This window comes from Lissotriton vulgaris, chromosome 2_2, assembly GCF_964263255.1.
Source record: "Lissotriton vulgaris chromosome 2_2, aLisVul1.2, whole genome shotgun sequence".
In the NCBI taxonomy this organism is placed as follows: domain Eukaryota; kingdom Metazoa; phylum Chordata; class Amphibia; order Caudata; family Salamandridae; genus Lissotriton; species Lissotriton vulgaris.
The window spans coordinates 57902507-57929658 of record NC_141688.1 but is presented as its reverse complement, the minus strand read 5'-3'; the positions used below and the strand labels follow the sequence as shown (position 1 = coordinate 57929658).

General features: G+C 48.9%; 1 protein-coding gene across 1 annotated transcript in view; it reads left to right on the top strand.

Moving 5' to 3' along the window:
• PEAK1 (pseudopodium enriched atypical kinase 1) overlaps window positions 1–27152 on the top strand; it is a 566235-nt gene that overhangs the window by 306562 nt on the left and 232521 nt on the right. The window lies entirely within an intron of this gene.

Genomic DNA, 27152 nt, shown 5'->3' with positions numbered 1-27152 from the left:
GCAGCAGGACCTGCTCTCTGTCCACCCCTTCAGCGGACTACCTCTCTGCCCACCACCTGCAGCAGGACCTGCTCTCTGCCCATCACCTGCAGCAGCCCAGCTGTCTGCCCACCACCTGCAGCAGGACCTGCTCTCTGTCCACCCCCTGCAGCGGGACCTGCTCTCTGACCACCCCCTGCAGCAGGTCCTGCTCTCGGCCCACCCCCTGCAGCAGGACCTGCTCTCTGCCCACCCCCTGCAGCAGGACCTGCTCTCTGTCCACCCCTTGCAGCAGGTCCTGCTCTCTGCCCACCCCCTGCAGCAGGACCTGCTCTCTGCCCACCCCCTGCAGCAGGGCCTGCTCTCTGCCCACCCCCTGCAGCAGGACCTGCTCTCTGCCCACCCCCTGCAGCAGGACCTGCTCTCTGCCCACCCCCTGCAGCAGGTCCTGCTCTCTGCCCACCCCCTGTAGCAGGACCTGCTCACTGCCCACCCTCTGCAGCAGGTCCTGCTCCCTGCCACCACCTGCAGCATGACCTATTCTCTGCCCACCCCCTGCAGCAGGACCTGCTCTCTGTCCACCCCCTGCAGCAGGACCTGCTCTCTGTCCACCCCCTGCAGCAGGACCTGCTCTCTGCCCAGCCCCTGCAGCAGGTCCTGCTCTCTGCCCACCCCCTGCAGCAGGACCTGCTCTCTGCCCACCCCCTGCAGCAGGGCCTGCTCGCTGCTCACCCCCTGCAGCAGGACCTGCTCTCTGTCCACCCCCTGCAGCGGGACCTGCTCTCTGCCCACCCCCTGCAGCGGGTCCTGCTCTCTGTCCACCCCTTGCAGCAGGACCTGCTCTCTGTCCACCCCCTGCAGCAGGTCCTGCTCTCTGCCCACCCCCTGCAGCAGGACCTGCTCTCTGCCCACCCCCTGCAGCAGGACCTGCTCTCTGCCCGCCCCCTGCAGCAGGACCTGCTCTCTGCCCGCCCCCTGCAGCAGGTCCTGCTCTCTGCCCACCCCCTGCAGCAGGTCCTGCTCTCTGCCCACCCCCTGCAGCAGGGCCTGCTCTCTGCCCAGCCCCTGCAGCAGGTCCTGCTCTCTGCCCACCCCCTGCAGCAGGTCCTGCTCTCTGCCCACCCCCTGCAGCAGGACCTGCTCTCTGCCCACCCCCTGCAGCGGGACCTGCTCTCTGCCCACCCCCTGCAGCAGGCCTTGCTCTCTGCCCACCACCTGCAGCAGGACCTGCTCTCTGCCCATCAGCTGCAGCAGCCCAGCTGTCTGCCCACCACCTGCCGCAGCCCTGCCCACCACCAACAGTATGACCTGCCAACCACGGGCAGCGGCTCTGCTCTCTGCCCCCCACCAGCAGCAGGACCTTCTCTATTCCCACCATCTGCAGCGGCCCATGTGTCTCCCACCTCCTGCTGCAGCCCTGCTCTCTACCCACCACCTGCAGGGGTACCGAGAGCGGCTCTGCCCACCCCTTGCGGCGGCTCTTCTCTCTGTCCACCACCTGCAGCGGCCCTGCTCTGTCTCTGCCCATCACCTGCAGCAGCCATGCTTAACGAGTTAATCAAATAAACGTGAAGCGAAAAATAAAATCAGACGCAGCATAAATACTTACTGGAATGTTGTGCTTCTTTCGCCTGTTTTTACAGTGAATCAACGGTCTATAAACGTGGCCCTTTTGGTTTAATGAATGTATTATCCTGAACTGGGAATGGAAAAAAGGGTTACTTCAAGCACCCAACACCTGGGGCGCAGCTGTAAAAAACAAGCGTATAGAAAGACTATTGGCTTTGTCAAAGTGTTAAGTGTTTTATATATTTGTGAGGGTTGTGTGGCGCGGTAACTACCGGCATTGGCATGTTTGCCAGTAAAGATGCTTTAAGATTAGGCGGATTAAAGTGAGCCACACTGCTCAGATGCCCCGGGTTGCATGGATGTCTCCAGAGGTGCGATGCAGATTCCGCACTAAACACAGAATAGAAGGAGTGGACGTCAGAGTGGTCGGGTCACCTAGTCTCACCACACAGCTTTGGTTATACATAAGAGAGTTCATCACTAGCATGGCATTTTGGGAAACTGAGGTCTGTGTAAATAGTGAGTGTTGTGGGACAGCTTCATCAGCCAAGAGTTTGCTGTCTGCAGCTTCCATTACACAGCGGTGCCGGCCCGGTCTAGAATGTACACACTGTCTCTTTAAATGAACCTTCGCTGCTAAGTGCGGTGCGACCTTCTGATGTGGGCGGTGGGGCGACAGACGGATTGGTTCCTCAGCAGACTTGGGGTCTGGAGTGAGGTAAGCACGAGGTGATCCAGTTACAAGGGAATTCTCAGACCTTTTCATCATTTGAAACTTTAACAAGCATTAGAAATGCAATAGGTCTCGCAGCATTAGAGTTAGTGCATTTAGAATTGTTTATGGGTTTTTTTTGTAAATCTTTAGCATTTTTGTTCCCTGTAGCCAATGCTAAAGAAAAAAGCCATAAACAATTCTAAAAGCTCTAACTCAAATGCTCTGAGACCTATTGCACTGTGTGAGGGTGAGGAGTTGAGGGTGAGTGAGGGTGAGGGTGTGTGAGGGTGAATGAGGGTGAGTGAGGGGTTGAGGGTGAGTGAGGGGTTGAGGCTGAGTGAGAGTGAGGGTGAGTGAGTGTGAGTGAGGGTGAAGGTGAGTGAGGCTGAGTGAGGCTGAGTGTGAGTTAGGGTGAGGGTTTGCAGGTGGGTGAGGGTGAGGCTTTGAGGGTGAGTGAGGATGAGTGAGGGTGAGTGAGGTGTTGAGGGTGAGTGAGGGTGAGTGAGGGTGAGTGAGGGTGAGTGAGGGTGAGTGAGGGTGAGTGAGGGTGAGTGAGGGTGAGTGAGGGTGAGTGAGGTGTTGAGGGTGAGTGAGGGTGAGTGAGGGTGAGTGAGGGTGAGTAAGAGTGACGGTGAGTGAGGGGTTGAGGGTGAGTGAGTGAGGGTGAGGGGTTGAGGGTGACGGATTGCGGGTGAGGGGTTGAGGGTGAGGTGTTGAGGGTGAGGGGTTGAGGATGAGGGGTTGAGGATGAGGTGTTGAGGGTGAGTGAGGTTGAGGGTGGTTGAGTGAGGATGAGTGAGGATGAGTGAGGGTGAGTGAGGTGTTGAAGGTGAGGTGTTGAGGGTGAGGTGTTGAGGGTGAGGTGTTGAGGGTGAGTGAGTGAGGGTGAGGTGTTGAGGGTGAGTGAGTGAGGGTGAGGTGTTGAGGGTGAGTGAGTGAGGGTGAGTGTGACGTGTTGAGGGTGAGTGAGGATGAGTGAGAGTGAGGATGAGTGAGAGTGAGGGTGAGTGAGGTGTTGAGGGTGAGGCGTTGAGGGTGAGGCGTTGAGGGTGAGGCGTTGAGTGAGGGGTTGAGGGTGAGTGAGGGGTTGAGGGTGAGTGAGGGGTTGAGGGTGAGTGAGGGGTTGAGGGTGAGTGAGGGGTTGAGGGTGAGTGAGGGTGAGTGAGGGTGAGTGAGGGTGAGTGAGGGTGAGTGAGGGTGAGTGAGGGTGAGTGAGAGTGAGTGAGGGTGAGTGAGGGTGAGTGAGGGTTTGAGGGTGAGGGGTTGAGGGTGAGGGGTTGAGGGTGAGTGAGTGAGGTTGAGGGTGAGGGATTGAGGGTGAGGTGTTGAGGGTGAGGTGTTGAGGGTGAGGTGTTGAGGGTGAGGTGTTGAGGGTGAGGTGTTGAGGGTGAGGTGTTGAGGGTGAGGTGTTGAGGGTGAGGGGTTGAAGGTGGGTGAGGGGTTGAGGGTGGGTGAGGGGTTGAGGGTGGGTGAGGGTGAGGGGTTGAGGGTGGGCAGGATGAGTGAGGGGTTGAGGGTGAGGGTGAGTGAGGGTGAGTGAGGGTGAGGGATTGAGGGTGAGGGGTTGAGGGTGAGGGGTTGAGGGAGAGCAGGGGGCATGAACACTACCAGGGTGGTGAAGTAAGAGCCTGGACATAAGGTTGTGTGTCAATTCTGGGGCATCTGGGTGAGTAGGCAATTGGTAGGGGAGCAAGGGCGGCCAGGTGGGGGGAAGGGGTGAAACACAGAGTGGCGAAGAAGCTCACGGTGGCTGTGCAGTAAGCGGGAAGAACAGAATGAAGAGAGTAGCCTCAACGAAGGTCTCTTATATAGTTGAACTCATAATATAGAGCGCGTGTGGAACAGACATGAAGTCCATACTAGTCGCTAAAAAATCGGAATAGGTGCTCAGTGAACTGTTGCGCAATCCAGGTTTAAAAAAATCTCGGAAAAGTGTAGTGAAAGACTCGACCTGAAACAGTTGGCTTATCTATTGGTAATACGTGTGGGTGTGGCCCACGTGCTCAAAGATTGTTAGTCCTATACATCATTGCTTGAGTCATGCTGGTACGTGCTCCCCATATAAATAAACGCGAGTTGTTATGCAATAATCATGATCTTACCGCGTACCGGTCAGTGTAGTGATAAATGTTGTTAGTGCTATGCCTCATTGCTTGAGTCATATTGGTTCGTACTCCCCATATAAATAAACGCGAGTATCGGTCGGTGTAGCGATAATGACTTCGGCGTTTGGTCTTGGTGTCGGCATGCGCGTTTGATCGTGAAGATCTGGTGACTGCACCATATGCACTTACGAAGTGACTAGACCCGAAAAGGGACTAACAGCGGTGGCGGCCATCTTGGGGCAGTGTCGAACAAAGGAATAAAGGATGTTTTATGCGACGGCCATTTTGTAGTGGTTAAGAATGTTGAAGATGTCAGCGTATTACGCGGAATGGGTTGAAAAATAAAGTACGAAAAAACTGAGGAAGGATAAGAAGCGTAGTGAAAAAGGTGTTTGCAGTTTAGTGGCTGGGATTCGAGGCAGATTTACTCCGAGCAGAGTCCTCAGTCACATTGCACCTGTCGGTTACTGCGTTAAGAAGACCCTGGCCAGGTTAGCATTCCTCCCAGGTGGGGCTATTAGCGGCGGTGTTTGAATTGGAAAGGAGGGGGGCACGTTAAAGTAAGGAAAACAAGCAGGGGGCAGCACCGCTGCAGGAGACGCGCAGCAGAGCGGCCGGGCACCGGGAGCAGCAGAGCCGGGGGAAGGAGCGGACTGTAATCCGGAAGAGCCGAGGGGCGGAGGAGGGAGCGAGGCTGCGAGCCGGGGGGAGCGAGTGGGGCCGAGGGCAGGCAGCGGACGATGCGGCTGAAGGTGGGCTTCCTCCTGCGCAGTGTGCTGGTGATCGGCACGTTCCTGGGGCTGGTGCTGCTCTGGGCTTCCATGTCCCCCAAGGTGACGGACGAGGCCGGGGCCCCTGTGGCCGGAGTGCGGGTGAGTGCAGCATGGCGACGCCGCGAAGGGGGCTCTGGGAAACCGGATCTCGGACCGCCGGGCGCGGGGATGCCGGCCTTGTTTCCGGGGATAAAGGGGGTTGTGATGGGGTAGGGCTTGGTTGAGGGTGTCCGTGTCTACGCTGTGCTCAAAGGGTGCTGTGTGTGTGTGTACCCGGCTGTGCGGGGCCTGAGCTTTGTGACAAACGGCGGTGCTTCCGCCGTCCGGGGTTACTATGGAGACCAAACAAGAGTCAGCGGGGACGGGTGTGAGGGCACGAAGGAGTGCGGGCCGGGGAGTGATTGTGATGCCGGGGGACGGTGGTTAACTGTGGGATGCAGGGCAAAGATTTTCGGCAGTTGTATAATGGTTGGGAGAAAAGGTTGACGTTATCAAGGCAAAGGTGATGAATGTGAAACAAGCAAGACAGAGGGAAGAGAGGGGAGGGGGGAGGAGAAATGCGACACGGCGCGAGGGGAGGGGGGAGGAGAAATGCGACACGGCGGGAGGGGGAGGGGGCGGAACGGGCGGAGAGGGGAGAGAGAGAGTAGGCAAGGGTAAACAAACACGGACGTGCACGCGCCCGTGACTTTTAAGGTCAATGCGCATGCGCATAAGCTTAATGCGCATGCGCATTGACCTTAAAAGTCACGGGCACTGCAAGGAATCGCCACGATTCCTTGCAGTTAGATAAAGAGTGGATGAGCCCCTATAGTCTCGCTTGCTCGATGCGCATGCGCATCGACAGGCGAGACCTAAAAATTCCTAAGAAGGGGGGTCATGGAAACAGTCCACCGACGACGTCATGCAGTCCGAAGTGCTGAACGGCAAAGGGCTGATTCACCCCATCTGCAGAAGGGTTTATCATTTCCAGTGCCCGCCGCACCCACCCCCTTCATTCAGGAGTGAGTTACGACCGTGGAAGTGCCACAGAGCCTTTCAGGCTTAGCGCTTTCAGAAGCACGTGGGCACTGAGCTCTGGAAGCAACACACCTGCCAGGGGTAAGAGGAAGTGCTATGCAGCTTGAATTTCAACCCATAATACCATGTAAGGGTTCGTGTGACATCATAACCTCCATAACCAAGGTCACGGCTTGTGTCTTCACACTACCCCAATGTGGCACCATAGATTTCAGTATACAAGAACCTGTCATCTATTTATTTATATTACTTGGTTTTGTTTCTACTGAAAAAGACGTGCTTTTTTAATGAGATGTTTATTGCACATTTGTACATAGAAATCTAGAATGAAATTAAATTCACATATCTTTAAGGAGCGCTTGCACTCGTCACAAAAGCAACTTACCCATGGCGGCCATATTGCAAGGACCTTGTATCGCGGCCATATTGCAAGGACCTTGTATCGTGTCCATTGGCGCTCGCCTGTTGCTCATCTGCCCATTGCTCCCTCGTTAGATTTGCGTTGTGTAAGTGCACCTAGGTACATACATTGTGTATGTGTGTTGTGTGTAGTATTTGTATAGTCGAAAGGTAGCCGGGTGCTGTACTGGGTCAAAGGGAAGGATGCTGTTGCTAAGTGACTGGAGTGGTACCCGGGTTCTGAGAGTGGATGTGGGCGATCTCTGGATCATGATTGGTGTCCTTTAAAGAGCTGCAACTTCACCTCTTTCATAAATTGCCGCACGGCTGGGCACTGCTGATGGTTAGAGATTGGTCCCAGATCCAGGGCCCGTAGGTGGAGAGTGGCTGTTGCCTTGTTTTGCTCTCTGTTTTTGTACCTCTTCGTGTCTATTATTACGATAGTGTCCTGGTTGCGGGTGTGTCAAGAGTTCCCTGAAGTTGGGAGCTTCTCATTCAGCCAGGCAAAGGTGCCGGCCAAACTAGTTTTGTAAATATTACAACTGGTTTTGAAGACCAGTGGAGACCCATCAGGGTGGACGTGATATGGTGATGTTTCTTCAGGCCCTTGACGAGGCCTGGTGTAAGTCTGTACGAAAAAGAACACAAATGTGTTATTTTCCGGGTCATCGCTCTTGTGTCTAAACACTTTGTTCCAGTCAATACTGAGTGGAATCAATTGGACTGAGGGTCTGTGCCCCGTGCAACTCCGAGCATCCGGTGGTGCTCACTCTGTAGGGGGGCTGCCCGGGGCGCTTAAAAGCCCTCTGCATCTCTCATCGATTCTGTACATTGGGGATACTCGGAATCCTCTCTGTAGAGCTCATTAGGCTTTCATTGCCTGCTACGAGCGCAGGCAAACGAGTGCAGGCATCCCCGCCTGTCAGAGCAGGTCTTTAGGCTTAATGCAGCAGAGATGAATGTTCTTTTGCTAATGTGACTTGTATCTGATGCTGTGGCACAGTGAATTTGCTCCAAATATCCGCTGAGCTTCTAATACATTAGATTAGATTAGAATAATATTTATAAAGCGCTCTAATATTATTATTATTATTATTATTAATTGTGTTTTGTTAAGCGCAAACAACCCGGAGGCCTCGTAGCGCTGAGTATAGTCTGACTAATGTGAGCTGAAAAGACCAGGATTAGATCAAAAGAAGAGTTTTCAATTCCTTCCGGAATTTCAGAAGGTTAGGTTCGCTGCGAAGGGTAGCAGGCAAGGAGTTCCAAGCCTTGGCGGCGTTCCAAGAGAAAGAGCGCCCGCCCCACCTGGTACGTTTGATTTTGTTCATAGTAGCCAGGAACGCTGTGCTAGATCGCAGTGATCTATGGGGAGGTAGGGGGTCGCTAAATGACAGATCATTGCTGGTGCGGTCTTCCACATGGCCTTGTGCATAATGCACATAGATTTGAACAATACTCTGGCCTTGATGGGAAGCCAGTGAAGTTTCTTCAGAGCCGCTGTGCCTGATTCCCGCCGGTTAAGGCCCAGCAAAAGGCGGGCTGTCGCATTTTGGGTAACCTGGAGCTTCCTTGTTGTAGAGGCAGGAGCCCCGAGGTATAAGGAGTTCCCGTAGTCCAGGCGGGACAAGATAATGGCTTGCACCATTATTCTACGGGCTTGAGAAGGGAGGAGTGGCAGCACTTTCCTAAGCATGCGCATAAGGCCAAAGCAAGTGGCGGACACAATGGTTGCTTGCTGTATGAAGTTTAAATTTGCGTCCAGCCAAATGCCCAAGCTCTTTATTTGGGTTTTAGGTTGGGGCGGGATGCCCATGCATGGGGGCCAGTCCGGCAGAGGGCTGGGAATAATTGAATTGAGATGAGCTGTAGTTTTCAGAGGAGAGCCCACAGCTGCTGGAAGAGGTAGATGAGGGGCAAGAGGTGCTATAAGAGGAGCAGTTGCTGCTGGGGGGAGCAGGTGAGGTGCAATTTCTCATGGATGATGCAGGTAAGGGGCAATTACTGTTGGTGGCGGCAGGTGAGCGGCAGCGACCACCGGAAAGTGCAGAAGGGTCGGGCAGGAGGGTGGCTCCTATGGTTGGGGCAGATCCCCCTTAGCCCTCAGGGGGGATATGCGAGGGTGTCGAGGCGCTGAAAGGACGTGGGAGGAGGGAGAAGTGTCAAAATCCAGCTAAGAAGCAAATAGCCAGGTTCTCCAAAGTTTCCTGAAGACCGGAATAGAGTCCGCCTTAGAGATGGACGAGGGCAAGGAGTTGAAGAGTTTGGTGGCTGCCACCGGAAAGGAGCTCATGGTCCTCCCCGGAGTGTACCACTGAAACATGGTTTTTAAATGTGATGAGCCTTTGCTATGCATCGCCTTATATACCATATTCAGGACCTTGAAGGACATGCGCTTCCTGACGGGGAGCCAATGCAAGGCTCGAATCCCTTCCCTGGCTGAGTGATACTTCAGGATGTAAAAAGCCAGCCTTGCCGCTGCATTCTGTACCACCCAAAACTTGTTCAGGGATACCGCACTGATGTTAAGGTACAGAGCATTGCAGTAGTCCTGCCGGGAGGTGAGTAGTGCGATGCTAGTGGACCGATGCAGTTCAGAAGGAATATATGGCAGCATATTTCTCAGGATTTTTAAAGATGCAGAAACAGGTGCTGACTGAACAGCTGACCTGGGTATCAAAGGTCAGACCCTTGTCAAAAGTGACCCCCAGATTTTTTGCTGTTCAGACCGGACCAGGAAGGGGACCGCAGACTGCAGACCACCAGGCATTAGACCAGATAGAATTCTGTTGGCCAAGAACTAGCACCAAATACATTCACTATTAAAAGCTTAATTCTTAGCTCTGCGGTGAAGCTTGATACCGGTTTACCCAGCGAAACAACATTTTTGCATGGAATTTGGTTAATTTTTGCGCCAGATTTGGAGTTTTCACATTGCAATCAGAAAATGGCACACACTATTTTTGCAGCCTAATGTATGCCGGGTTTGTTACTACAGCTGCCTACAAGACCTGATGTCACCAGTTCTGTAGACTATGCACAGAGTAGGGTTTGACCTCTACTATGGCATTATTTCTCTCTCACATCTTGCTATTGGTTGGCAGATCACTCGACCTCGCATTGTAGTGCAGGAGAGAATATTTTACATCTTCAAAGAACGCTGAATCATTAAGCTTTACATTCTTTTTTTATCTCCTATATACTGAATTCAGGGAGAAATCGTTTTTTGTTTTCTTTTTTCACTGCAGCAGGATTCTTTAAACGGGTCTCACAATTCAAGGCAGACCTGGCTTTGCCAGTGCTCGTTTGCATAGTATTCTTCTTTATCTCACTGGTTTGCTTACATAATTTTCTCTGGGTAGCACTTGATTTGGAGTTTGTTGTAAAACTGGGTCAAACACCATTTGAGCACTGATTGGCCATTAGGTTGTGAGCCTTGTTCGGGTGCCCTGCTTGTTAGATCTGAAAGTTGTGAATTGTGGTGGCCAGTAGAAATGCAGAGCAAAGTGCATGTCCCCGAATACTCCAGATAAGTTTCCACCTTGTCTGTATGAGTGAGAGCATGTTTGTGTGTCTCTGCGAGAGTGAGAGAGAGTGAGAGAGAGTGAGAGCGAGAGAGAGAGACTGACGAACTAGTGGAACCTAATGGTCACAGGTGCAAATCCCAGCGGGTCCACGCAGACTTCCAATAAAATAAGTACCATGGAGGTGGGTAACAATAAACATCTGTTATTCGGTGCCAAATGCCAACAAATAAACATTGGGATACCATGCGAGCCTTAATATTATTTGCCATGTAAATCAAGAGACATTCTTGTTAGAGAAAAAAATAAAGGGAATTTCTTTAACACGCAGAAGCATTTACCGGTAGCATATCAGATTATGTCACAGACTGAAAAGCATTTATTATAAGTGTGAGGTTTTTAAAGATGAGCTGAGAACCATTCAGGAGCCTGCCCTAATGGTAATGCCACTTAGTGAACTAAGAGACAAGGCAGGGGGTCTTGTATACCCTATATTTTGGCAAGATGCTTATTATGTATGGAGAACGTTTATAGTCTAATCAATAAAACAGAAGACTTGTTGCTGTACAGCACACACCCAGAACTCATGTATTCGAAGGTGCTCTGATGTATGATTATGAAGAAAAAAGAAGGCTCGCGGAATAAAGTATTTGCCTAAGATCACACAATTTGATCAAGCCGATAAACCGAGATGATCCAAGATTTTCCAGTTTCACACTAGGCAACGTAGTTATTGGATGCATATCTCTTGCTGACATTAAATGTTAATGCTTTTGTTTAAATTCTGGGAGAATGATATTACATCATTAGTGACCAGCAAAATTCACATTTTACTTTTGCCAGATTTACATAGAGTAAACCTTGCCAAAGGACACTTCCCAAAAGTCATAGATTATGTTGCATTTTTCTTTATCAGGGAGATTTGCTGGGATTCAAAACTGCTTCCCAGTGTGTCATGGTTGGCAGCTGCAGCCACTAGGCCACCTCGCCTTTTGTGTTTTTAAACACAAACTTACAAATATACTCCATCACCCCCTGACGACAGTGCCAATAATGAACTAAAAGGGTAGTCTGAGCAACCTATATGTGGCCTAGATTCTTATTTTACATGAAGCAACATTATAGTCTGAAAAACATACCAGAGAGATCATTGTACAGCACACCCAGAACTCGTATATTTGAAGGTGCTCTCTTATGCAGCAATGGAAGAAAAGGAGGCACTCTAAAATAAAATACTTTCCCAGGGTCACATAATTTGGTTAAGCGGTGAAGCTAAGATTGATCCTAGGTGTTCTAGTTTCACTTTGTGCAATTCAACAACTAGATGGGTACCTCTTACTCCTGTTTTACATCATAAGTTACTGCTTTGTCTTACATTCTTGGCGCATAAGATTAGAGTGTGGGTGACAGGGAGAAGCCACATGAAAGCTAAGTTTGTTTTGGGATCGAGGTTAAAAGAAGACCTCCAGCTGAGCCAGGCATCTGCTTCAAGCCTGCAGTGGTTCGCCCATCATCTAGATTTTAGGTCAATGTATAAGATAACCGTGGTGTTAAATGCCCCATTTGGCTCAGTTTTTGACTTCAAACTTTTTTGGGGCAGAGAACCCTTGATCCTCCGAACCCATTCCCCCCCCCCCCACCCCCCCCCCCCCCCCCCCCCGAAGTTTAGCTCATTCTTTTCTCTGACTTTCTCAGCCAGAAACAAATACTTTTTTTACGCCCTACCGCTTTCTAAACTCACCAGCAGCTACTGCCCAGGGGTGTCTGCCTCAGAATAAAAAGACCCAGTCTTTGACATTTCCACGTGCTTTCGCGACTGAGCTTTAGTCAGCAAATATCAATTGTGCATGTTTTGGAGCGAGGGAAGGCTGCAAGGGGCTCATGTCCAAGGTCTGGGTTAACAAATACCTTATTGTGTGTGCAAGGCTGGGATTCTGAGCCCTCTGCATTCTTATAGTCCTGGATTGCAGATCTGCACAGGCTGAAATGACCACGCGCACACATGATTCTTTGTTCATCTGCCAGCTGGACCAAAATAACCACGTGCACCCAGACATTTATAGCCCTATCAGTGGGTGATTCATAACGATGAAAGACACATTAAGCAACAGGGTCACATGCCTGAGTTCACGTCACAGGTTTATGCGATGATACAGTGGCTTGTCAGTGGTGTGCGGGTTTGGATGCTGGTGACACATTGAACCAGATGTTGGTCTGTCCAGCCGAACTATCCGGGGATATTATGGCATCCCTTTTAGTCTATAAATGTCAGTATTAGCATCGAATGATGCACTTCGCAGCCTTGAAGTGTGGTTGCATTGAGCATGTTACGGAAGAGAACGAATGGGGTACACGTGAAATGACACGTTATGAAATGACCACTAGGGCGTCTTTCTCTATAGATCTTTCGGACCAGCTTCTTTCTTGTCCTACTGCCTGGTCCAAAAATAACAGATGGGCATGGTAAGCAATGGGATAGTGGGTAGGGGAGGATAAATGAGGCAGAGAAGCACATGAGCTACAAAACAACACAGAGCACCGGTGAGGCAGGGAGTTTAGCATACGGGAAGCACATGAGCGAAAGCTTGCCGCATGAGGGAGACAGAAACACAAAGGGAATGTATTTGGTAGGGAAGAGGTGCACGAGGGAGAGAGCTCACTCACACACATGCCCCGCATCGCAAAGCTGAGGGTCACTCGTTCTCCTACATCGCAGCCAAAACATGGAACGACCTCCCTCAAAACATCATATCCTCCTCCTCACTTCTCGTGTTCCGCAAGAAACTGAAGATCTTTCTCTTCTTAAAAGCACCTTGGGTACCACAGACCTACACACCTGCCCAAGTCCTTGGATAACCTCTCAGGTGATTAGTGTGCTATACAAATCAATATAACATAACATAGAGCTGAAACATACACGCACTCTCATGAAGTGCTTGAGTGAAAAGAAAAAAGTAAGCGAGCAGTGGAAAGACAGAAGTAAGCGAGCAGTGGAAAGACAGAAGTAAGCGAGCAGTGGAAAGACAGAAGCGAGCCAGCCAGAGATGGTTAAGAGGGTATGCGCTCCAGGGGGGTGGACAAATACCAGAGGGACTAATATGAGGTGGGCAAGCTTGGGACAAGGAAAGCCATTGAATAACAAGTAAGCAAGCAATTGAGTGACAAAGCAAACCAGTGGTAAGCAATGGGTAGTCCTAAGTAAGCTAACAATAAGTCTTTTACAACCATACAGCTTGTGCTGTCTGGTAGGATCAACATAATTATTAGGAAGTTGAAAAGAATAACATCAGAAATTGAGGGACGGTGGACCCTACACATCCCTGGGCAGAGGTAGCCCCAAAGATGTTGCACTTATGATAGTTATGCTTCTGCCCCCTGTCCCTGAATCACTTCCTGAATATCTCTAGATCCTCCTTTTCTTCCCTTTTCTCCCTATCCCACTAACTTTCATCACACACTCGTCTCCCACTCCGTGGCTCCTTCTCCAGCCTCCACTGGTGGTTTCTTTCCCCGTGGTCCTCGCGCTCCGTTTTTCCTGCATCCTCCTTGCCCTTTTCGCACTGTCCTATATCTGTTCACTTTTGACTGCACTTTTATATGTCTAAAGTAGAAAGAAATCGAGGAAACCAGGGTGAGGACAGAGTAAAGATATACAAATATCTTTTCTCTGTCCCGGGTCTGGCTTCCTCTGCATCTTACTACTTTCCTCCTTTCACTCTCCTTCATTCACACCTTTATTCCCGCACGTTCCATTCCCCTCACTCCATTTCTCCACTTATTGTCCGTTTTTCTCTTCATGTAACCCTTCACCTCTCTTCTCCTACATCACTATTGTCAATTTTAATTCTCTTCCCTTCTCTTGCTTTCCCTCGTTCTCCTCGGTTCCAACTGAGTTTAGCAACTTTACTCTTTTCACTCTCCCATCTATCTCTAGATTCTTGTTTCCCTCCTCTAATTCTCCACTTGTCCCTAAATCTTTTCCTGCCTAGCTCTACTCTCCCCTGTATCTCACTACTTTCTATCTTTCACCCTCATTCCACCCTCCCTGTTTCGCACTGCTCTTCTTCCCCGTTTAGCATTCTCTCCTCTAGCTTTCTATTCTGTGGTTTTACTCAAGTCTCTTCCGCTTCTGTTTCTTCTATATCTCCTCATCCCACCTTCATAATCTGTTCCCTCTTATTCTCTCCCCTGTAGCTTTCCTTTCTCCTTTGCGTCTCTAAACCCCCCTCTTTTCCTTACTACATGGATCTCTACTCTCTCTCATAACGCATTCAACACGTCTTTTTAATCTCCTTTCCTTCCCTCTTACAGTAAACACGGAGTTAGGCCCAAATTAGGTAATCTGTGGCTGCAGAGTGTTAAGTAAACTGCAGCTGATGCAGGGCAGTCTGTCCCTTCCCCTCCCCTCCCCTCCTCCGGGCTCCCTGCCCTCAAGGCGCTGTGCTGCTGCCCAGGGATGCCTCTGTGCAGGCTCTGCTGGGAGGGTTGCTTTATTCCATGCCAGGGCACTTTCAAAGACGGAACTGGATGTGGGAAGGGGAGATGAAAGTCACACAAAATAGAAAGGGGAAGAAGGAAAACAGGAGAGGGAGGAAGGCGACTGTTATGTAATGTTGACTGTAACACTCCTATTGCGTAGTCTCTGGGCCGCCCTTGGAGACACCCTTAGACGAGAGGTTGCGTTTGGAAGAGACGTGGGAGATGGCAGAGAGTCAGAAATCTGAGACTCTAGGGCATGGCGGTGATCCCCAGAGAAGCAGGGAACTGTCTGCCTTTGCCCCAGGATTTTCTGGTTTCCTTCCTGCCAATCGACTCCTTTTTCTGCGGAGGTTCATATAGTGTAGCGTGTAGATGCGCTGGGCTTCCAGTACAGAAGCAACAGGGTGCGACAGAGAGCCCTCTCAAGAGTGCAGGAAACCGGGACATGGCACTCTTCAGGCCCACAGAAGGCTGGCATAGGTTTGTGTGCCAGGATGTCATTACAAAAACATGACAGAAATATTGGGGTTGATTCACAAAGGGTCTCTGCACTCATGGTAGGGGGGGAGACCTGCATTCGTGGCAGAGTCCCTGCAATCGTGGTGAGGGGGGGCCTGCACTCATGGTGGGGGGGCCCTGCACTCATGGTAGGGGGAGACCTGCATTCGTGGCAGAGTCCCTGCACTCGTGGCGGAGGGCCTGCACTCATGGTGGGGGGGCCCTGCACTCATGGTAGGGGGAGACCTGCATTCGTGGCAGAGTCCCTGCACTCGTGGCGGAGGGCCTGCACTCATGGTGGGGGGGCCCTGCACTCATGGTAGGGGGAGACCTGCATTCGTGGCAGAGTCCCTGCACTCGTGGCGGAGGGCCTGCACTCATGGTGGGGGGGCCCTGCACTCGTGGCAGGGGGCCCTACACGTGTGGTGGCGGCCCTGCACTCCCGGCAGGGGGCCCTGCACTCGTGGCAGGGGAGTCGCTGCACTCATGGTGGGGTCCCTGCACACGTGGTGGGGGGGGGGCTGCACTCGTGGTGGAGGCTCTGCACTCGTGGCGGCAGCCCTGTACTCGTGACGGAGGCCCTGAAGTCGTGGTAACTGCATTACGTATGGCCTGCCACGAGTGTGGACACGCCACAAGTGTGGGCCTCCCCGCCCACCATGACTGCGAGGCCTCCGCCATGAGTGTGGAGGCCCCTTGAGCTTGGGACCCATTGTGTCCTAAATATCATTTGCAAAAATATTTCTTCACTGACTGTAGATTTTGTAATGTTAACTCCAATTGGGCAATATTTTTGATAAACTATATTCAGAACACAATATTTCTGTGGGGTGATATTTTCATTGCCATATTGTGAACCATACCCAGATTAGGCATTATCACCTTTGACTTGAAACAAGACTCTGTGTGGAAGCTTCCATTAAACCCTGCGTTTTTCCTTAACCTCTTCGACGCTCATGACGAGCTGAGCTCGTCATGAGCCACGGTGCTCCGGTGCTCATGCCGAGCTCAGCTCGTCATGGCCCGTGGAACGCTAGGGTGCGGGGAGAATTCCCCCGCTGTGCTGAACGTTCCACTGAGCCAATGCACCTGTGACGAGTTGAGCTCGTCATGAGCACAGGAGCACTGTAGCTCATGACGAGCTGAGCTCGTCATGAGCATGTGAGCGCTGTGCCCGCCCCCTCCCACCTCCCCCCTCTCCCCAGCACAGCAGGGGAATAACCCCCGCAGCGAAGGGGTTAAAGGGCTTTAGTTTTCTTGTATGATAGCTCAGTGCATTCATACATTAATTGCAGAGATTTACGAGTAACCTGTAGGTTGCAGGTTCAAATCCTGGCGGGTCCACTCATCCTTCTGAAGTCAATAAAATGAGTGTCCTTGGAGTTGGTAGTAATTAACACCTTCAGACCAGGCACATTGTGCAGTGCACCAACTTTGGGTAGATATATGCTCACAATCGTTGGCTTGATATGCCCCCCTAGGAGAGAAGATACACATGTATCGCCAAGGGTTGGGGCAGTGCTTACTTGCCATCAATGAATTGGCTATGTGTCAGCTCTTTATAGGAGTGGTATGTGGTGGCTCGTGTTGGGGTAGTAAGTGCATGCTCCCCAAAGGAATAGTATTTGCCACCTCTGTTTGGGAATGGCTACTGGCCGTTGTTGGAGATATTTCCCTTCCTCGTCCGATATTGTATATACTAACCTTAATTGGTGGTGACATGTTTCGGTCTTCACTTGGGATGATATCCCTTGACTGGTTGCAGGTAGCTAGATGGGTGACTTGGAAGGAATGAACATCCCTGAATAAGCAGTTCATTGAATTGGACCATTCTCCCTTCATCAGAATCTCTGAACCTACAGATATACAAGACCATTGCATTCAAGGCTGGTCACTATATGGGCCTTCTCACCATGCAGAACTCTATCCTTACACAAATAACGATGACTAACATTCACTTAAAATTCAGAGAGCACTGAAAACCCTGGCTATTCTATCTCTATCTGCACAAGATGCAGAAGATGAACTGTATGTGCAAAGGTGCTTCTGCTCACACTCTCCACAACACCTCATGCGTATGCACAGTGACGAGCACTCTACCATGTTTGAAGCACGCCTTTGACCCTCGCCCAAGCCACTCATTCTCTCCCACCTATGTAGTATACCCAAGATACTACATCCAACACTCTTCCAACCAATGCATTTTTGGGGGAAATATGGCTCATTCAACATTGGGAAATGTACAGATGGTCTTCCAAATGGGAAATGTAATGCTGAACACACCATTAAAAATTACAAATATGTACTGTGTACAAATCAGGAAAAAACAACACTCCAAGGCTACAGCTGAGAATGACAATCAGTAGTGCTAGAAAACCAGACACGTCGCTCAAAATAGATGAATTGACCAGTATAACTTAGCATTGAAAGATGATGTATGAACTCTTTTGTTAAATCTTTTTTTAAATCGCACAATTTTAAAAAGTCTGACGTCCTGTGGAGTTTTTTTTTGCTGGCTTCTGACCTCGTTCTTTCGCTACTGTTTTTCTCCTCTCTTGCGGAGACTGTCAATATGCATTTATATTCTGAACGTGGCCATCTAGTGATGTCTCTCTCCTAGCTGTGTATCTGCCAGACACAGAGAGAGGTTTGTTCAGATTTAGAGCTTTGTGTATCAGGCAAGACATTTTAACTGGCAATGATATTGCCTTGGCAGCCAGTGAAATTCTTTTATTAGTGCAGTAACTTAATCAAATTTCTTCACTTTAAATAACCTCCAAGCTGCCTTATTGTGAATTTCTTGGAGTAAGTTTAATTGATTTTCCCGAGGAAAGACAGATTGTGCGTTACAATAATTGGATACAAAAAAAATTAAAACATGGCAATTTAATACAAAACAATTAAAACATGCCTCATCTTTAATCTGTTATTTAGAAGTGCATTTTCTAATTTTATGAATCATTCATCTTTAACTTCCGTGTTAATTGGGGATACTTATGTATACATGTTTTTTTAGTTTATTTTTTTACCTTTTGCATAATAGCGCATTTGAAAGGGAGAAAATAATGAATTATAATTAAAGAAGAGGTCCCAGTCGCTGGAGGTTAAAAGAAGCTTCATGTTTGCTTCCTTCTCACAAGAAGGGCTTTCTTCCACTGTCCTCCATAGTGTTGGCATGCATGTATGGCATACAGAGAAGTGTGGCTCAGGGGTTGTGGAGAAGTGTGGCTCAGGGGTTAGAGGCGGCAGACCTGGAGCTTGAGTTCGGCTCTGGACCAGGGTTCAATTCCCCACCTCGGCGGGTCTTGGGCTCAAAAATTCCATGGACTCGTTAATTCTCGCTCCGGTGCCTTCTCGACTCACGGGTTCACACTCTGTGACTCTGGGCAATAGCTTGCTTAATCTCCATAACGGCCCCTCGCGGTGGGATGCCTGGCTTTCACCTTGTGGATACCCTGCCAGGGTTATCTCACAGGGGAATACCAGGACGGGTTCCCTAAGCAAGCGCGGAGATGCCCCAGGGTAAGTCATGCGCTATATAAGCTTCATTCATTTCATTTCATACTGATCCGCCATCCCACTCGTACTTTTTTCTTGTACTGGGGGACCTTGACCAAAGAGGCAGTAACTTATCTCAGGTGGTGAACTAGGTAGTAGTGTTAACATTTCGATGTCAAATATGAAGGGCCGGCCATGTGGATAGCCTGGTAAAAGTAGCATAAGCCTTTGAACTGGCACCTTTTGTTGCAACAGGAAACTAATGCAGATCTTTCAGATGGACAGACACAGAGAGGCATGTGTATGGAGATTAAGAATGAGTCTAGCAGAGACATTTTGTACCCTTCTCGACAGTGCAACAAATAACATGAAGGCCGAGATATAAATTGCTGCCAGCGTCCAGGCGAGAGGTGATAAGGGTATGGCTATGGTCTCCCAATTGCTCAGAGGAAGTAGAAAGATTTTTTATAAGCATGCAAAGCAGGTTGAAACAGGTGGCAGCAACCTGAGTAAGCTGTTTAGAGGAGGAAAGATTATGTTAAAAAATAACTCCCAGATTTATGGCATGAGAGGGATGAGAAGGAGGGGTGCCCAACTCATTTGGCCGAACAAGAAGAGCTCTGCTTTGTTGCTGTTATGCGTGAGGCAGCTGTTGCTCCTAATCCATTGAGCAACAGCACTCCGGCAAGCACAGACCTTCAGCCCTGTTACACCCTTGTTGTCAGAGATGGACAATATCATCTGGGGCTGAGGGAAGAACCATGCAGTAAGTACCCCACGCTGAAGAAGGTTAGCATTTGATTGAAGGGGGGAAGGTGGATTACTTAAGGAAGCCTTGGTTTACCCAAGGACCTTGTTAACCCCTTCCGTGCGGGGCATATTCCCCCGCTGTGCTGGGGGGAAGGGGGCGTGCCAGCGCCCTCATGCGCATGACGAAGTCAGCTCGTCATGAGGCACAGTGTTCGTGTGCTCATGAAGAGCTGCACTCGTCATGACCACACCCGTTTGTGTGGAACGCTCGCACAGCAGGGGAATTAGCCCAGCATGCGAGCTCGTCATGAGCATGCAAGGTGTTAAAGAGGCCAGTCATACGCCATCTTTTTATCAACATGGAGTGAGAAACCTTTTTGAATGCTATTGACATGTTCTGCAGAGTGATGAGTAGCTACCAGCATTCGAAGTTGCTCCAGGATAGTGATTAGAGCAGTTTCCGTACTACGGAGAACGCTGAAACCAGATTGAGATCTGTCCAGTAGATTGCTTGTGTCTATAAAAGAGGAAAAATACTTTAAAATAAAATGAATAAAAGGTACGATGGCACCATATGGGAGGGAACATCCCACATAGCAAACTGGTCAACTTCCCTGACAAATACCAGTGCTTTATCATGATATGGACAAGGCATGATACTGGAAAAATCTTCTTTGGAAGAAAGATAATTAGTATATGACAAGGCATCCAAAATTATTTGATACTGAAGTTTGACAAGCAATATAGGAATAAAATGCAAGTGAATGAACATTTCTGGATATCTGAACATGGCTTATTTTCCCCACTAGCAGCTCATTTCCAAACCTCTGCCAGTTAGCTCACCATCAGTCTTGCCACCTGCAAGCCTTACCCACTCAACAGATAAAAATTGCCTCTCTGGCTATGTTTTCTTTAACAACAGTAGCGCCTTCCCTTTCCTGCTAGACATGGAGAGAATTATGCATACAATACTGCAGGTCTTCATTATACCGCACGTTCAGCCATGATGGATACTTGCGTTCTAGTAGATAAACGTTCATCGAAAGGGTGGTTATTAGCTTTCGTTTGGACAAGCTATCTGTGTTCCTGGTAGTCAATTGAAGCTAGCAGATCAGACCCAGGTACAAGCAACAGCTCAGAATATAACCCTAACAGTACATTTGTTGTTCCTCCAGCTCCAATAGACCTTCCATCTACGCTTTTTTCATTTTGGTTCAAATGTATGGCAGCCAATTTCCTTCTCATTAATCTTTCAGTGTCCGGGCAGAGGACAGAACATTGGCAGCCCAGCTTGCACAGTAATATTCTTGAATTTGACCAGCCAGAATGAGTGGACAATATTCCCTCTGTACCCTGTCCACTGAATGTTTGTGCAGCTTGCATTTAGATGTGTAGCTCTTCAGGTTCTACCATAATCCACTTTGGTCTCATGAGTTGATATTTGCTTATCTATACATTGCATGTACATTCATATGTGCATCTAAGCTGTTAAGTGTAGGATTATTTCTCTTTGTCTTGGGGTAGTCATTGGTAACTAGGTAGTGTCCTTTGTGGTTACTGTTCAAGCTGTCTGTTTCTCTTGCTAGAAATTCTTCTCAAAGTCATCAGTGATGGTCCTCTATAGTTCTGTATCCTTGTCCTCAGGTAACCCCAGTCAGTCTGTGGGACAGCTCAGTTTCATGGCCCTCGGTGTATTGCTGCAATGTGCATCTCTTTCTTTGTTACAACTGGAGCTATGCTTCACTTTCCTGCAGCTCTGGTTTCAACTCGGGTGGCTCCTTCAGCACTTGCATGGCTTCATCATTCAGGCCCAATGGCCCACCATCCAAATGTAAACTTGATCGAAATGATTATAGCTCAGAGAGGTTGATGGTTGGCACAAAAATAAATAGGACAACATATCACGTTCTTGTTGTTTAGTTAACAAAGGCCTAAGAGCTCTGGTGGTCAGTGAAGGAAAAGGAACTGGCATAGAGACCAGTGTACAGCCTAACTGGTCCAGTCTCAACTTTTAGAGAGTCCCAGGTGTGAGAAGATAGAGTGGCGGGCTCCCAAATGTTATTAAACGTTAGGGGTCTGTATCTCAATGACTCGTAGCAGTAAAAAAGAAAATCTGGTGATAGAAGCACCTTTGAGACATGGGCGGATGCTGGATACACTGGTTTCCATCAGACACTGGGAGAATTACTGCTTCTAGGCTAATTTACTTTATCTCCTGAACTATAGGTCGTAGGAGGAACGTCTAGAACTATGGCGACCAACCTCTGCAAACGAGCACTACCACCGAGATCTCACTGACATGTCCAGTAGTTATGTTGGTTCCGCACACCTCTGACCGTACATTGATGCAATTGTCATTGGGTTTGGGCCTATGCAGCTGGGCTGAGTCATCCCTCAGAAGACTCAGTACTTCCAGGCTGATCTAAGCCGGCAGGGCCTTGTGCTCGTTCACCTGGTCAGGGAAATTCCCTGCAGGTCAGTCAATGATCAGACCTGCCCAGGTGTCTTAGACTTGACCCCAGAATTAGGTGTAACAGCAGCTTCCAAATCAAGTCCTGCTCCTTGTCTGACATCTCTCACAGCTAGTATTGTACAGTTGTTTTTTAACAAGTCCAGACTAACACAGTATTTTACTTCTGAAGGGCTGTGTTTATGGCAGACTGGGGACACATATAAGAAGTCACACCCAAATTTGAGAGTGTGCCATGATTCATATCTACATTTTGCATCAGTCTGTACACCAAGCATATTCTGGACATTTCAGACATGGGTGGGACATGGAATCAGCGCCTTGAAACCCTCTTGGGTGAGGAGTGCGCCCTATAAATCCCTGATTGATTGAGTGATTGATTGAGTGGACAGCACCCTATCAGGAGCAGGATATGTATTTGAAAGGTGCATTGCAAAGGGAACGTTGTTATCAGGGCCACTGGAATTATTTTACTCTCCGGCTGTGACGTTTGCTGCACAATTAGAGAGCTGATATCTTTGTCACATAATCTACAATTGGCTGCATGATGTTCAGATTTCAACAAAACAGCTAGTAGTTTATAGCTCAAACAGATGAAAAGTTACTAAAGTTTAAAAATCATCCCACATGGTGCCCCCCAGTGGAGAACCACTTGCAAAAGGTTAACGGGTCACCTTTCAGTCAAGGACTGCTGTGTTCTAGCGATACTTTGATACATACGAGGATAAACTTTTGCTGAACTCTATGTTAATTTGTGTTAAAATGAAAACATAGTGGAATAAAACAGGCATAGAATGTGCAGATATTGCTGCCTGATTTACCTTTTTTGCCACGTAGGGTAGTGGACCCAGCCCCGTCATTTTTTCCCTCATTGTACGATATTTCCAGGGGCTGTGTGTATAGATGGAATAGGGATGTTTTTGCCAACAGGCATACTGGCCGCATTTGTGGGCTGGGTCACCTAGGCTGCCGTCCCTGGGCTGCCCCGTCTTTTGTTTCAGGGTAACGTACCACACCCAGAAAAGACATGGGTGAGTATACTCCAAACTCACAGTCAGGTTCCCATGTCTGCAGAGAGACCTTCAGTTAGAACCTCCAACTTGTGCAACTACGAGTGTCCTTGGATCACAAGCATGTAACACAGACACACAGCATGCATAATTGTTGTGTGACATAACCCGACACACATAAGGTGAGTGAAGATCCCACACAGGGTCAGTAGACCCTTTGTTTAGAGGGTCAGGTTAAAAGAATGGCACCTGCTGCAAACCACAGCCCGATGAGGACCCAGTAGTCAGTCTCAACTGGAAGGTGGCATGTACACACTTGGATGAAACTGCTCCTCGAGGCCAAACAAGCGAAAACGAGCAAACAAGCCCTCTAGCAATGAATAGATGTTCACCCGTACACTAAGGAAACCGAGCCTTGAAGCATAAATGAGCCGCTCTGCAAGGAGGACAAGTGATTTGGACAGAATTACAATATATTTGTATGTGGAAGGCAGAATTAGAACCTAGCCCATCTGAAACAGTCACCAGTTTAGCTACTTGTCCACATCTCCTCTCGAGTTGAGGCTTCGTGGTATATAGGAAAACAGGAGATGACACCCCTGGTGGATACATCTCTAGGGCTACCAAGGGCTGGGTCACAGCCAGTCATATATGCTTGGTTTACATGGGATTCAGTATGCTGCCCTCTTCTCCCCTCTGTTGGCCCCTAGACATAATCTTGTCAGCCTCTGCCTAAAAAGTACCACAGTGGAACACTTCTGAGCTCATTACTTTGGGTACTCAGGGAAAGTCCACTCGACTGTATAGGATGTCTGGTTGCAAAAGACCTATTGTGGGTTTACCAAACACTTACAAGGGCTTACAGCCTGCCCATTGCTTCCCATTGGTTGACTTGATTGTCACTCTCATTTGCTTACTTCTTACTTGAGGGCCTTTCTTGCCCATCTTGTGTTTGTTCCTACCCTGGAGCGTAGTCTATTTGCCATCTCTCAGACGGGCTAGCTTCTTTCCCTCCAGTGCTCACTTGTAGGGAACTTCTTTTTGTGGTCTGGCTTGATTGTGCAGCTGTCACCAGACAATTATGTGAGCATCACTAGAGAGGGGCATTGGCTTCGCACATGTGTTCGGAGCCAGTGGTACATGTTTTGATTGGACAGAAGGTGTGTGCTTTCACAAAAGGTGCTTGCCCTCCACGCAGCCATCATTTTGTTTGTTTATCCAGCTGCCTAAGCTTGAACTTTCAAGGGCACAGACATAACATTGTAATGCTATTAAAGAATCTTAGATAACTAGATAATTTATGTTGTTTATCTCTGGCAGCAGCACAGATGGAAGAAGGCCAATTGTTAACCTAAAAGTATTTTTAGGTCTGGCTTGACAATACAACTGTCTTCTGGCCTTCTAAACTACACCATTATTATGCTACAGATGTTTTGTTCCATACAAGTACATATCTATTCCCATGCTGTTTACTTGTAATGCTTTACAATTACCACACAACATTCATTTTAAGCCTGGCCTATTGTCACTGCCAGTGCTTATTTTTCTTTTTGCTTAACACTTCAGGAAAGTGCAGTTGTTTACCAGCTCTCTCTCTCTCTTGTGCTACTCCTGACAGCTCTAAGTATTGCTCTTGCCCTTGTATTTCAAGCTCTCTCTTGTGTGTTTCTCCCCCAGCCAAACTCTTGGCCTTACCGGTATTCCATGTTGCTGTCTCGCTTGTTTGCTTCTCCCCCTGTGTTGCTGTTCCTCGTGTGCTGCTTTGCGCTTCCCACTCCCCATCTCCCCGATCCATTCCTCCATTGCCCTAAATGCCCAACGTTTTTGTTCCCAATTTTTTTGAGGGGTGGCACAAGGCAGCAAATTGCTGCTGAGCCCACAACTTAAAAGAAAGCTATGTTGCGCTCCTATTTTATTTTCTTTTTATTTAACGATCCATCTCTGATTGGTACATAATATAAAATGGCGTGCGCAAACTTTTGTTTGCCCATATGCAAAAGGTATTGACAAAGGCAGTGGGTCCGAATGGTGAGACACACTGGCTTCTTCTGAGAGCTGTGTGTAATCCACACGTCACTGGGTTGAAGCTCCTCTTGGCCAACTCAGGCCTCCGTCCCCTGAGATTCATCAAATGAACACTACGGAGTTGGCAGGGGAGGCCGCAGTACCAGTAACCTGTGAACCTTCAGTAGCCAGCGCTATAAAAACACAGGATGTTATTATAAATATGAAAGCACCCAATGCACACTGCAGTGGCGCACGAGGGGGGGGGGGGGGGGGGGGGGGGGTCAGGGGTCTGTGCCAGCGCAGCTGTGGATCTCCTAAGTAGTAAGAATAAGGCGTCTACTCGTTGCTCATGTAGGAAATCTCATCGAAGCGACTGCTGCTAGTGCTAATACACTGTAATCCCTACGGAGAACACAGGCTGCCTGCGCCACCCTCCTCCTCCGGGATGCAGGCTGAGGCTACAGGACATCACGTCCCCTCGCCTGTCTCTGCTGCCACCAGAGGCTGAGAGCCCTTGAGTGCCTCCCGCCCGGTGTGACCTGTCCAGAGACAGGACATTGACCCAGATGCAGGCCGCGCTTTCCATTGCTCCCCATGGGCAAGTTGTCCTTCTCATCCCTGCCTCTCTTCGGCGGTGTCTGGTGGGAGTTGCGTGGTGAGTGGACCCCTTTGTTCTACCTGTCCAACCTACCCCATCTTACCTGCATTAATCCCTCCCCCCCCCCCCCCCCCCCCCCCGACCCATCTCATATTCGCACAAAATCAACGCCGCTAGCATCCAGTTTGTGAATATTCTGCAGCTGTTGTTCTTAGGGGGCAACATTTGCATTTGAATAATTTTCCACATCTCTTTTGACCTGGTGTCTGATGACTCTACCGTGCGTTGCAAGATCCTCATTTTGCTATTCCTGTAAGGGAAGTGCAAGTTGTGCGTTGACTAAATTGGTAGCTGCAGGACAATAGAGGGGAACTGAGTTCTCACATTCACTTTCCCCACTGACCACATTGTGTGATTGTGGACAAGCGGTCAATCTCCCTATGCCCCAGCTCCTTTTCATGCAAGCCGTGGCAGCTCTTGGAGACAGGTTAAGCTTTAGTACTAAGAGGTGTATGAAAACTGAGTACATTTGCATCACGGCGCAGATGTTTAGAAGTTCTATGTAACCATGGATATCTTTATTTGATGTTTCCTGCTTCTGTCCACACACAGTGTTTCATGTTTAATAGAACCTAGGCCTGCTGTATACACTACAGTATTTAAATCTGAACACTGCTTCCTTTTTTGGCTGGGCAGCAGAGTCCTTGATAATATCAGTTGGAGTGAGAAATACTTGCCTTTTTCACTTGGAATTTGATACATTCAACTCCAATGCCAAGTGTGAGAGAGGTTATTTTCACAGCTGTGAGATGCGTGCAGGTTGTGTGTTGTGGGTAGCTTTTACTTTTGATACTTACTGTATTGCAAAATGAGCCATTCGTTGAACTTATCAAGTTTGTGAGATGTCAGACTTCCTACTTTGGGGAATGCTGGCAGGGGCTCAGTTTATCCCAGTAATCTAATCATTGGCTTCAGTATTCAGATTATGTTGAAAACTACTTATAAATTCTAAGATCGGTACAACTTGAGAACTTGAAAAGGAAAAGAGGAAGGACAAGAAACAACTGGTGCCGAGGCCTTGAGGCTGACTGCAAGAAGATGGGCTTCACCTGCAGGGCCGGACTGGGAACGAAAACCGGCCCTGGTAAAGTGTGTGTGTGTGTGTGTGGGCGGGGGTGCACTTTGCCGGGGCCGGCTTTCGGCTGATTTTGTTACAGGGCCGATTTTGCAGCTATACCCCCACCCCTGCGGCACACCAGGGGGATTGCCCGGTGCCCGCAACGGCCAGTTCGGGCCTGTTCACCTGGAACAGAAAACAGTGGTCCTAGACCTATCTATAGACCGTTAAGAGTTAATTAAAGTACTGAGGTATGCAACAACCATTGGTCTTCAAAAAGGCATGTATTTATTAATCATACATTTTTAGAGATGGTAAACATATTTCTTAATCATATAGGAAAAAGGAGGTTGCTCCAAGGGAACGTGCAAGAAGAGTGCTCTAGTGTGAAGTGAATAAACAATAGAGGGGGAGGTGGGAGATGGGAGAGTTCCCAAAACAGAATCAGACAGTAAAATTCATATAATTATGAAAGCGACTGATGACAAAAAATCAGTCTCTAGGGCCTGGCCATTGATGGTTACTTATACAATCCACTAATACCACATTGGTTCATGAGCAATAGAGAAATATACCATCTGTTGGCAAGAAAGGGGTATATGATCCAGGCCTGCTGTGGGTAGGCGTCAACGTTTCGACCC